An 8,181-nucleotide genomic window follows, 5' to 3' on the forward strand; every position below is an offset into this window, starting at 1 on the left:
TAAGGCGCTGTGGCTTCTTTGCTGGACGTAGAGCAAACAAGGAAACTGTATAGAGGACGTAACTTTTTTTTTTGAAGCACCATTCTTCTTTAGAATTAAAATAAACAATCTCAGTGTTCAACATTTCAAGTAAGAGTTCAAAATACTTGCAGTTTGACCACAGCATAAATAAATAATAAGTTCTGGAAGACAACAAGTCCACCAAGTCTAAGTAAGGTATGAGAACCTTCAGGTCTTCACATCTAGAAATAGCTGGATTTCGCCCTGTATGGTTGCTTACGGCCACACCACCCTGAAAGTGCCCGCTCTCGTCTGATCTCGGAAGCCAAGCAGGGTTGGGCCGGCTTAGTACTTGGATGGGAGACCGCCTGGGAATACCTGGTGCTGTAAGCTTTTTAGTTAGCCTAAGGCGCTGTGGCTTCTTTGCTGGACGTAGAGCAAACAAGGAAACTGTATAAAGGACGTAACTTTTTTTTTTGAAGCACCATTCTTCTTTAGAATTATAATAAACGAACTCAGTGTTCCACATTTCAAGTAAGAGTTCAAAATACTTGCAGTTTGACCACAGCATAAATAAATAATAAGTTCTGGAAGACAACAAGTCCACCAAGTCTAAGTAAGGTAAGAGAACGTTCAGGTCTTCACATCTAGAAATAGCTGGATTTCGCCCTGTATGGTTGCATACGGCCACACCACCCTGAAAGTGCCCGCTCTCGTCTGATCTCGGAAGCCAAGCAGGGTTGGGCCGGCTTAGTACTTGGATGGGAGACCGCCTGGGAATACCTGGTGCTGTAAGCTTTTTAGTTAGCCTAAGGCGCTGTGGCTTCTTTGCTGGACGTAGAGCAAACAAGGAAACTGTATAGAGGACGTAACTTTTTTTTTTGAAGCACCATTCTTCTTTAGAATTAAAATAAACAATCTCAGTGTTCAACATTTCAAGTAAGAGTTCAAAATACTTGCAGTTTGACCACAGCATAAATAAATAATAAGTTCTGGAAGACAACAAGTCCACCAAGTCTAAGTAAGGTATGAGAACCTTCAGGTCTTCACATCTAGAAATAGCTGGATTTCGCCCTGTATGGTTGCTTACGGCCACACCACCCTGAAAGTGCCCGCTCTCGTCTGATCTCGGAAGCCAAGCAGGGTTGGGCCGGCTTAGTACTTGGATGGGAGACCGCCTGGGAATACCTGGTGCTGTAAGCTTTTTAGTTAGCCTAAGGCGCTGTGGCTTCTTTGCTGGACGTAGAGCAAACAAGGAAACTGTATAGAGGACGTAACTTTTTTTTTTGAAGCACCATTCTTCTTTAGAATTAAAATAAACAATCTCAGTGTTCAACATTTCAAGTAAGAGTTCAAAATACTTGCAGTTTGACCACAGCATAAATAAATAATAAGTTCTGGAAGACAACAAGTCCACCAAGTCTAAGTAAGGTATGAGAACCTTCAGGTCTTCACATCTAGAAATAGCTGGATTTCGCCCTGTATGGTTGCTTACGGCCACACCACCCTGAAAGTGCCCGCTCTCGTCTGATCTCGGAAGCCAAGCAGGGTTGGGCCGGCTTAGTACTTGGATGGGAGACCGCCTGGGAATACCTGGTGCTGTAAGCTTTTTAGTTAGCCTAAGGCGCTGTGGCTTCTTTGCTGGACGTAGAGCAAACAAGGAAACTGTATAGAGGACGTAACTTTTTTTTTTGAAGCACCATTCTTCTTTAGAATTAAAATAAACAATCTCAGTGTTCAACATTTCAAGTAAGAGTTCAAAATACTTGCAGTTTGACCACAGCATAAATAAATAATAAGTTCTGGAAGACAACAAGTCCACCAAGTCTAAGTAAGGTATGAGAACCTTCAGGTCTTCACATCTAGAAATAGCTGGATTTCGCCCTGTATGGTTGCTTACGGCCACACCACCCTGAAAGTGCCCGCTCTCGTCTGATCTCGGAAGCCAAGCAGGGTTGGGCCGGCTTAGTACTTGGATGGGAGACCGCCTGGGAATACCTGGTGCTGTAAGCTTTTTAGTTAGCCTAAGGCGCTGTGGCTTCTTTGCTGGACGTAGAGCAAACAAGGAAACTGTATAGAGGACGTAACTTTTTTTTTTGAAGCACCATTCTTCTTTAGAATTAAAATAAACAATCTCAGTGTTCAACATTTCAAGTAAGAGTTCAAAATACTTGCAGTTTGACCACAGCATAAATAAATAATAAGTTCTGGAAGACAACAAGTCCACCAAGTCTAAGTAAGGTATGAGAACCTTCAGGTCTTCACATCTAGAAATAGCTGGATTTCGCCCTGTATGGTTGCTTACGGCCACACCACCCTGAAAGTGCCCGCTCTCGTCTGATCTCGGAAGCCAAGCAGGGTTGGGCCGGCTTAGTACTTGGATGGGAGACCGCCTGGGAATACCTGGTGCTGTAAGCTTTTTAGTTAGCCTAAGGCGCTGTGGCTTCTTTGCTGGACGTAGAGCAAACAAGGAAACTGTATAAGGACGTAACTTTTTTTTTTGAAGCACCATTCTTCTTTAGAATTAAAATAAACAATCTCAGTGTTCAACATTTCAAGTAAGAGTTCAAAATACTTGCAGTTTGACCACAGCATAAATAAATAATAAGTTCTGGAAGACAACAAGTCCACCAAGTCTAAGTAAGGTAAGAGAACCTTCAGGTCTTCACATCTAGAAATAGCTGGATTTCGCCCTGTATGGTTGCTTACGGCCACACCACCCTGAAAGTGCCCGCTCTCGTCTGATCTCGGAAGCCAAGCAGGGTTGGGCCGGCTTAGTACTTGGATGGGAGACCGCCTGGGAATACCTGGTGCTGTAAGCTTTTTAGTTAGCCTAAGGCGCTGTGGCTTCTTTGCTGGACGTAGAGCAAACAAGGAAACTGTATAAAGGACGTAACTTTTTTTTTTGAAGCACCATTCTTCTTTAGAATTATAATAAACGAATCAGTGTTCAACATTTCAAGTAAGAGTTCAAAATACTTGCAGTTTGACCACAGCATAAATAAATAATAAGTTCTGGAAGACAACAAGTCCACCAAGTCTAAGTAAGGTATGAGAACCTTCAGGTCTTCACATCTAGAAATAGCTGGATTTCGCCCTGTATGGTTGCTTACGGCCACACCACCCTGAAAGTGCCCGCTCTCGTCTGATCTCGGAAGCCAAGCAGGGTTGGGCCGGCTTAGTACTTGGATGGGAGACCGCCTGGGAATACCTGGTGCTGTAAGCTTTTTAGTTAGCCTAAGGCGCTGTGGCTTCTTTGCTGGACGTAGAGCAAACAAGGAAACTGTATAGAGGACGTAACTTTTTTTTTTGAAGCACCATTCTTCTTTAGAATTAAATAAACAATCTCAGTGTTCAACATTTCAAGTAAGAGTTCAAAATACTTGCAGTTTGACCACAGCATAAATAAATAATAAGTTCTGGAAGACAACAAGTCCACCAAGTCTAAGTAGGGTATGAGAACTTCAGGTCTTCACATCTAGAAATAGCTGGATTTCGCCCTGTATGGTTGCTTACGGCCACACCACCCTGAAAGTGCCCGCTCTCGTCTGATCTCGGAAGCCAAGCAGGGTTGGGCCGGCTTAGTACTTGGATGGGAGACCGCCTGGGAATACCTGGTGCTGTAAGCTTTTTAGTTAGCCTAAGGCGCTGTGGCTTCTTTGCTGGACGTAGAGCAAACAAGGAAACTGTATAGAGGACGTAACTTTTTTTTTTGAAGCACCATTCTTCTTTAGAATTAAAATAAACAATCTCAGTGTTCAACATTTCAAGTAAGAGTTCAAAATACTTGCAGTTTGACCACAGCATAAATAAATAATAAGTTCTGGAAGACAACAAGTCCACCAAGTCTAAGTAAGGTAAGAGAACCTTCAGGTCTTCACATCTAGAAATAGCTGGATTTCGCCCTGTATGGTTGCTTACGGCCACACCACCCTGAAAGTGCCCGCTCTCGTCTGATCTCGGAAGCCAAGCAGGGTTGGGCCGGCTTAGTACTTGGATGGGAGACCGCCTGGGAATACCTGGTGCTGTAAGCTTTTAGTTAGCCTAAGGCGCTGTGGCTTCTTTGCTGGACGTAGAGCAAACAAGGAAACTGTATAGAGGACGTAACTTTTTTTTTTGAAGCACCATTCTTCTTTAGAATTAAATAAACAACTCAGTGTTCAACATTTCAAGTAAGAGTTCAAAATACTTGCAGTTTGACCACAGCATAAATAAATAATAAGTTCTGGAAGACAACAAGTCCACCAAGTCTAAGTAAGGTATGAGAACCTTCAGGTCTTCACATCTAGAAATAGCTGGATTTCGCCCTGTATGGTTGCTTACGGCCACACCACCCTGAAAGTGCCCGCTCTCGTCTGATCTCGGAAGCCAAGCAGGGTTGGGCCGGCTTAGTACTTGGATGGGAGACCGCCTGGGAATACCTGGTGCTGTAAGCTTTTTAGTTAGCCTAAGGCGCTGTGGCTTCTTTGCTGGACGTAGAGCAACAAGGAAACTGTATAGAGGACGTAACTTTTTTTTTTGAAGCACCATTCTTCTTTAGAATTAAAATAAACAATCTCAGTGTTCAACATTTCAAGTAAGAGTTCAAAATACTTGCAGTTTGACCACAGCATAAATAAATAATAAGTTCTGGAAGACAACAAGTCCACCAAGTCTAAGTAAGGTATGAGAACCTTCAGGTCTTCACATCTAGAAATAGCTGGATTTCGCCCTGTATGGTTGCTTACGGCCACACCACCCTGAAAGTGCCCGCTCTCGTCTGATCTCGGAAGCCAAGCAGGGTTGGGCCGGCTTAGTACTTGGATGGGAGACCGCCTGGGAATACCTGGTGCTGTAAGCTTTTTAGTTAGCCTAAGGCGCTGTGGCTTCTTTGCTGGACGTAGAGCAAACAAGGAAACTGTATAAAGGACGTAACTTTTTTTTTTGAAGCACCATTCTTCTTTAGAATTAAAAAACAATCTCAGTGTTCAACATTTCAAGTAGAGTTCAAAATACTTGCAGTTTGACCACAGTATAATAAATAATAAGTTCTGGAAGACAACAAGTCCACCAAGTCTAAGTAGGTAAGAGAACTTCAGGTCTTCACATCTAGAAATAGCTGGATTTCGCCTGTATGGTTGCTTACGGCCACACCACCTGAAAGTGCCCGCTCTCGTCTGATCTCGGAAGCCAAGCAGGGTTGGGCCGGCTTAGTACTTGGATGGGAGACCGCCTGGGAATACCTGGTGCTGTAAGCTTTTTAGTTAGCCTAAGGCGCTGTGGCTTCTTTGCTGGACGTAGAGCAAACAAGGAAACTGTATAGAGGACGTAACTTTTTTTTTTGAAGCACCATTCTTCTTTAGAATTAAAATAAACAATCTCAGTGTTCAACATTTCAAGTAAGAGTTCAAAATACTTGCAGTTTGACCACAGCATAAATAAAATAAGTTCTGGAAGACAACAAGTCCACCAAGTCTAAGTAAGGTATGAGAACCTTCAGGTCTTCACATCTAGAAATAGCTGGATTTCGCCCTGTATGGTTGCTTACGGCCACACCACCCTGAAAGTGCCCGCTCTCGTCTGATCTCGGAAGCCAAGCAGGGTTGGGCCGGCTTAGTACTTGGATGGGAGACCGCCTGGGAATACCTGGTGCTGTAAGCTTTTTAGTTAGCCTAAGGCGCTGTGGCTTCTTTGCTGGACGTAGAGCAAACAAGGAAACTGTATAAGGACGTAACTTTTTTTTTTGAAGCACCATTCTTCTTTAGAATTAAAATAAACGACTCAGTGTTCAACATTTCAAGTAAGAGTTCAAAATACTTGCAGTTTGACCACAGCATAAATAAATAATAAGTTCTGGAAGACAACAAGTCCACCAAGTCTAAGTAAGGTATGAGAACCTTCAGGTCTTCACATCTAGAAATAGCTGGATTTCGCCCTGTATGGTTGCTTACGGCCACACCACCCTGAAAGTGCCCGCTCTCGTCTGATCTCGGAAGCCAGCAGGGTTGGGCCGGCTTAGTACTTGATGGGAGACCGCCTGGGAATACCTGGTGCTGTAAGCTTTTTAGTTAGCCTAAGGCGCTGTGGCTTCTTTGCTGGACGTAGAGCAAACAAGGAAACTGTATAAGGACGTACTTTTTTTTTGAAGCACCATTCTTCTTTAGAATTAAAATAAACAATCTCAGTGTTCAACATTTCAAGTAAGAGTTCAAAATACTTGCAGTTTGACCACAGCATAAATAAATAATAAGTTCTGGAAGACAACAAGTCCACCAAGTCTAAGTAAGGTATGAGAACCTTCAGGTCTTCACATCTAGAAATAGCTGGATTTCGCCTTGCATGGTTGCTTACGGCCACACCACCTGAAAGTGCCGCTCTCGTCTGATCTCGGAAGCCAAGCAGGGTTGGGCGGCTTAGTACTTGGATGGGAGACCGCCTGGGAATACCTGTTGCTGTAAGCTTTTAGTTAGCCTAAGGCGCTGTGGCTTCTTTGCTGGACGTAGAGCTGACAAGGAAACTGTATAGAGGACGTAATTTTTTTTGAAGCACCATTCTTCTTTAGAATTAAAATAAACAATCTCAGTGTTCAACATTTCAAGTAAGAGTTCAAAATACTTGCAGTTTGACCACAGCATAAATAAATAAAAGTTCTGGAAGACAACAAGTCCACCAAGTCTAAGTAAGGTAAGAGAACGTTCAGGTCTTCACATCTAGAAATAGCTGGATTTCGCCCTGTATGGTTGCTTACGGCCACACCACCCTGAAAGTGCCCGCTCTCGTCTGATCTCGGAAGCCAAGCAGGGTGGGCGGCTTAGTACTTGGATGGGAGAACGCCTGGGAATACCTGGTGCTGTAAGCTTTTTAGTTAGCCTAAGGCGCTGTGGCTCTTTGGGACGTAGAGCAAACAAGAAAACTGTATAAAGGACGTAACTTTTTTTTTGAAGCACCATTCTTCTTTAGAATTAAAATAAACGATCTCAGTGTTCAACATTTCAAGTAAGAGTTCAAAATACTTGCAGTTTGACCACAGCATAAATAAATAATAAGTTCGGAAGACAACAAGTCCACCAAGTCTAAGTAAGGTATGAGAACCTTCAGGTCTTCACATATAGAAATAGCTGGGATTTCGCCCTGTATGGTTGCTTACGGCCAACCACCCTGAAAGTGCCGCTCTCGTCTGATCTCGGAAGCCAAGCAGGGTTGGGCGGCTTAGTACTTGGATGGGAGACTGCCTGGGAATACTGGTGCTGTAAGCTTTTTAGTTAGCCTAAGGCGCTGTGGCTTTTTGCTGGACGTAGAGCAACAAGGAAACTGTATAGAGGACGTAACTTTTTTTTTTGAAGCACCATTCTTCTTTAGAATTAAAATAAACAATCTCAGTGTTCAACATTTCAAGTAGAGGTTCAAAATACTTGCAGTTTGACCACAGCATAAATAAATAATAAGTTCTGGAAGACAACAAGTCCACCAAGTCTAGTAAGGTATTAGAACCTTCAGTTTTCACATATAGAAATAGCTGGATTTCGCCTTGCATGGTTGCTTACGGCCACCACCCTGAAAGTGCCCGCTTCGTCTGATTCGGAAGCCAAGCAGGGTTGGGCCGGCTTAGTACTTGGATGGGAGACCGCTGGGAATACCTGGTGCTGTAAAGCTTTTTAGTTAGCCTAAGGCGCTGTGGCTTCTTTGCTGGACGTAGAGCAAACAAGGAAACGTATAAGGACGTAACTTTTTTTTTTGAAGCACCATTCTTCTTTAGAATTAAAATAAACAATCTCAGTGTTCAACATTCAAGTAAGAGTTCAAAAATACTTGCAGTTGACACAGCATAAATAAATAATAAGTCTGGAAGACAACAGTCCACCAAGTCTAAGTAAGGTAAGAGAACGTTCAGGTCTTCACATCTAGAAATAGCTGGATTTCGCCCTGTATGGTTGCTTACGGCAACACCACTGAAAGTGCCAGCTCTCGTCTGATCTCGGAAGCAAAGCAGGGTTGGGCAGGCTTAGTACTTGGATGGGAGACCGCCTGGGAATACATGGTGCTGTAAGCTTTTTAGTTAGCCTAAGGCGCGTGGCTTCTTTGCTGGACGTAGAGCTGACAAAGGAAACGTATTGAGGACGTAACTTTTTTTTTGAAGCACCATTCTTCTTAGAATTAAAATAAACAATATCAGTGTTCAACATTCAAGTAAGAGTCAAAATA

The 8,181-nt window shown here is 43.2% G+C and overlaps 13 non-coding genes and 6 pseudogenes across 13 annotated transcripts; all 19 read left to right on the top strand.

The window, feature by feature from the left end:
• Window positions 1-274: 274 nt before the first annotated feature.
• Window positions 275-393, top strand: LOC116681869 (5S ribosomal RNA). Its single transcript, XR_004330144.1, has one exon. It is a non-coding gene; the product is annotated as a 5S ribosomal RNA (ribosomal RNA).
• A 286-nt stretch (window positions 394-679) lies between these two features.
• LOC116681813 (5S ribosomal RNA) lies at window positions 680-798 on the top strand. The gene has a single exon (XR_004330103.1). It is a non-coding gene; the product is annotated as a 5S ribosomal RNA (ribosomal RNA).
• A 286-nt stretch (window positions 799-1,084) lies between these two features.
• Window positions 1,085-1,203, top strand: LOC116681870 (5S ribosomal RNA). Its single transcript, XR_004330145.1, has one exon. It is a non-coding gene; the product is annotated as a 5S ribosomal RNA (ribosomal RNA).
• Window positions 1,204-1,489: 286 nt separating this feature from the next.
• Window positions 1,490-1,608, top strand: LOC116681871 (5S ribosomal RNA). Its single transcript, XR_004330146.1, has one exon. It is a non-coding gene; the product is annotated as a 5S ribosomal RNA (ribosomal RNA).
• A 286-nt stretch (window positions 1,609-1,894) lies between these two features.
• LOC116681872 (5S ribosomal RNA) lies at window positions 1,895-2,013 on the top strand. The gene has a single exon (XR_004330147.1). It is a non-coding gene; the product is annotated as a 5S ribosomal RNA (ribosomal RNA).
• Window positions 2,014-2,299: 286 nt separating this feature from the next.
• On the top strand, window positions 2,300-2,418 carry LOC116681874 (5S ribosomal RNA). The gene has a single exon (XR_004330150.1). It is a non-coding gene; the product is annotated as a 5S ribosomal RNA (ribosomal RNA).
• Window positions 2,419-2,703: 285 nt separating this feature from the next.
• On the top strand, window positions 2,704-2,822 carry LOC116681875 (5S ribosomal RNA). The gene has a single exon (XR_004330151.1). It is a non-coding gene; the product is annotated as a 5S ribosomal RNA (ribosomal RNA).
• Window positions 2,823-3,107: 285 nt separating this feature from the next.
• Window positions 3,108-3,226, top strand: LOC116681876 (5S ribosomal RNA). The gene has a single exon (XR_004330152.1). It is a non-coding gene; the product is annotated as a 5S ribosomal RNA (ribosomal RNA).
• Window positions 3,227-3,510: 284 nt separating this feature from the next.
• Window positions 3,511-3,629, top strand: LOC116681877 (5S ribosomal RNA). The gene has a single exon (XR_004330153.1). It is a non-coding gene; the product is annotated as a 5S ribosomal RNA (ribosomal RNA).
• Window positions 3,630-3,915: 286 nt separating this feature from the next.
• On the top strand, window positions 3,916-4,034 carry LOC116681878 (5S ribosomal RNA). The gene has a single exon (XR_004330154.1). It is a non-coding gene; the product is annotated as a 5S ribosomal RNA (ribosomal RNA).
• Window positions 4,035-4,317: 283 nt separating this feature from the next.
• On the top strand, window positions 4,318-4,436 carry LOC116681810 (5S ribosomal RNA). The gene has a single exon (XR_004330100.1). It is a non-coding gene; the product is annotated as a 5S ribosomal RNA (ribosomal RNA).
• A 285-nt stretch (window positions 4,437-4,721) lies between these two features.
• Window positions 4,722-4,840, top strand: LOC116681811 (5S ribosomal RNA). Its single transcript, XR_004330101.1, has one exon. It is a non-coding gene; the product is annotated as a 5S ribosomal RNA (ribosomal RNA).
• Window positions 4,841-5,119: 279 nt separating this feature from the next.
• Window positions 5,120-5,237, top strand: LOC116681817 (uncharacterized; annotated as a pseudogene).
• A 284-nt stretch (window positions 5,238-5,521) lies between these two features.
• Window positions 5,522-5,640, top strand: LOC116681812 (5S ribosomal RNA). The gene has a single exon (XR_004330102.1). It is a non-coding gene; the product is annotated as a 5S ribosomal RNA (ribosomal RNA).
• A 284-nt stretch (window positions 5,641-5,924) lies between these two features.
• On the top strand, window positions 5,925-6,041 carry LOC116681820 (uncharacterized; annotated as a pseudogene).
• Window positions 6,042-6,324: 283 nt separating this feature from the next.
• Window positions 6,325-6,440, top strand: LOC116681826 (uncharacterized; annotated as a pseudogene).
• A 281-nt stretch (window positions 6,441-6,721) lies between these two features.
• LOC116681822 (uncharacterized) lies at window positions 6,722-6,838 on the top strand (annotated as a pseudogene).
• Window positions 6,839-7,120: 282 nt separating this feature from the next.
• On the top strand, window positions 7,121-7,235 carry LOC116681828 (uncharacterized; annotated as a pseudogene).
• Window positions 7,236-7,912: 677 nt separating this feature from the next.
• On the top strand, window positions 7,913-8,029 carry LOC116681824 (uncharacterized; annotated as a pseudogene).
• The last annotated feature ends 152 nt before the right edge of the window (window positions 8,030-8,181 follow it).

This window comes from Etheostoma spectabile, unplaced genomic scaffold (assembly GCF_008692095.1).
Source record: "Etheostoma spectabile isolate EspeVRDwgs_2016 unplaced genomic scaffold, UIUC_Espe_1.0 scaffold00018757, whole genome shotgun sequence".
NCBI classification, from domain to species: domain Eukaryota; kingdom Metazoa; phylum Chordata; class Actinopteri; order Perciformes; family Percidae; genus Etheostoma; species Etheostoma spectabile.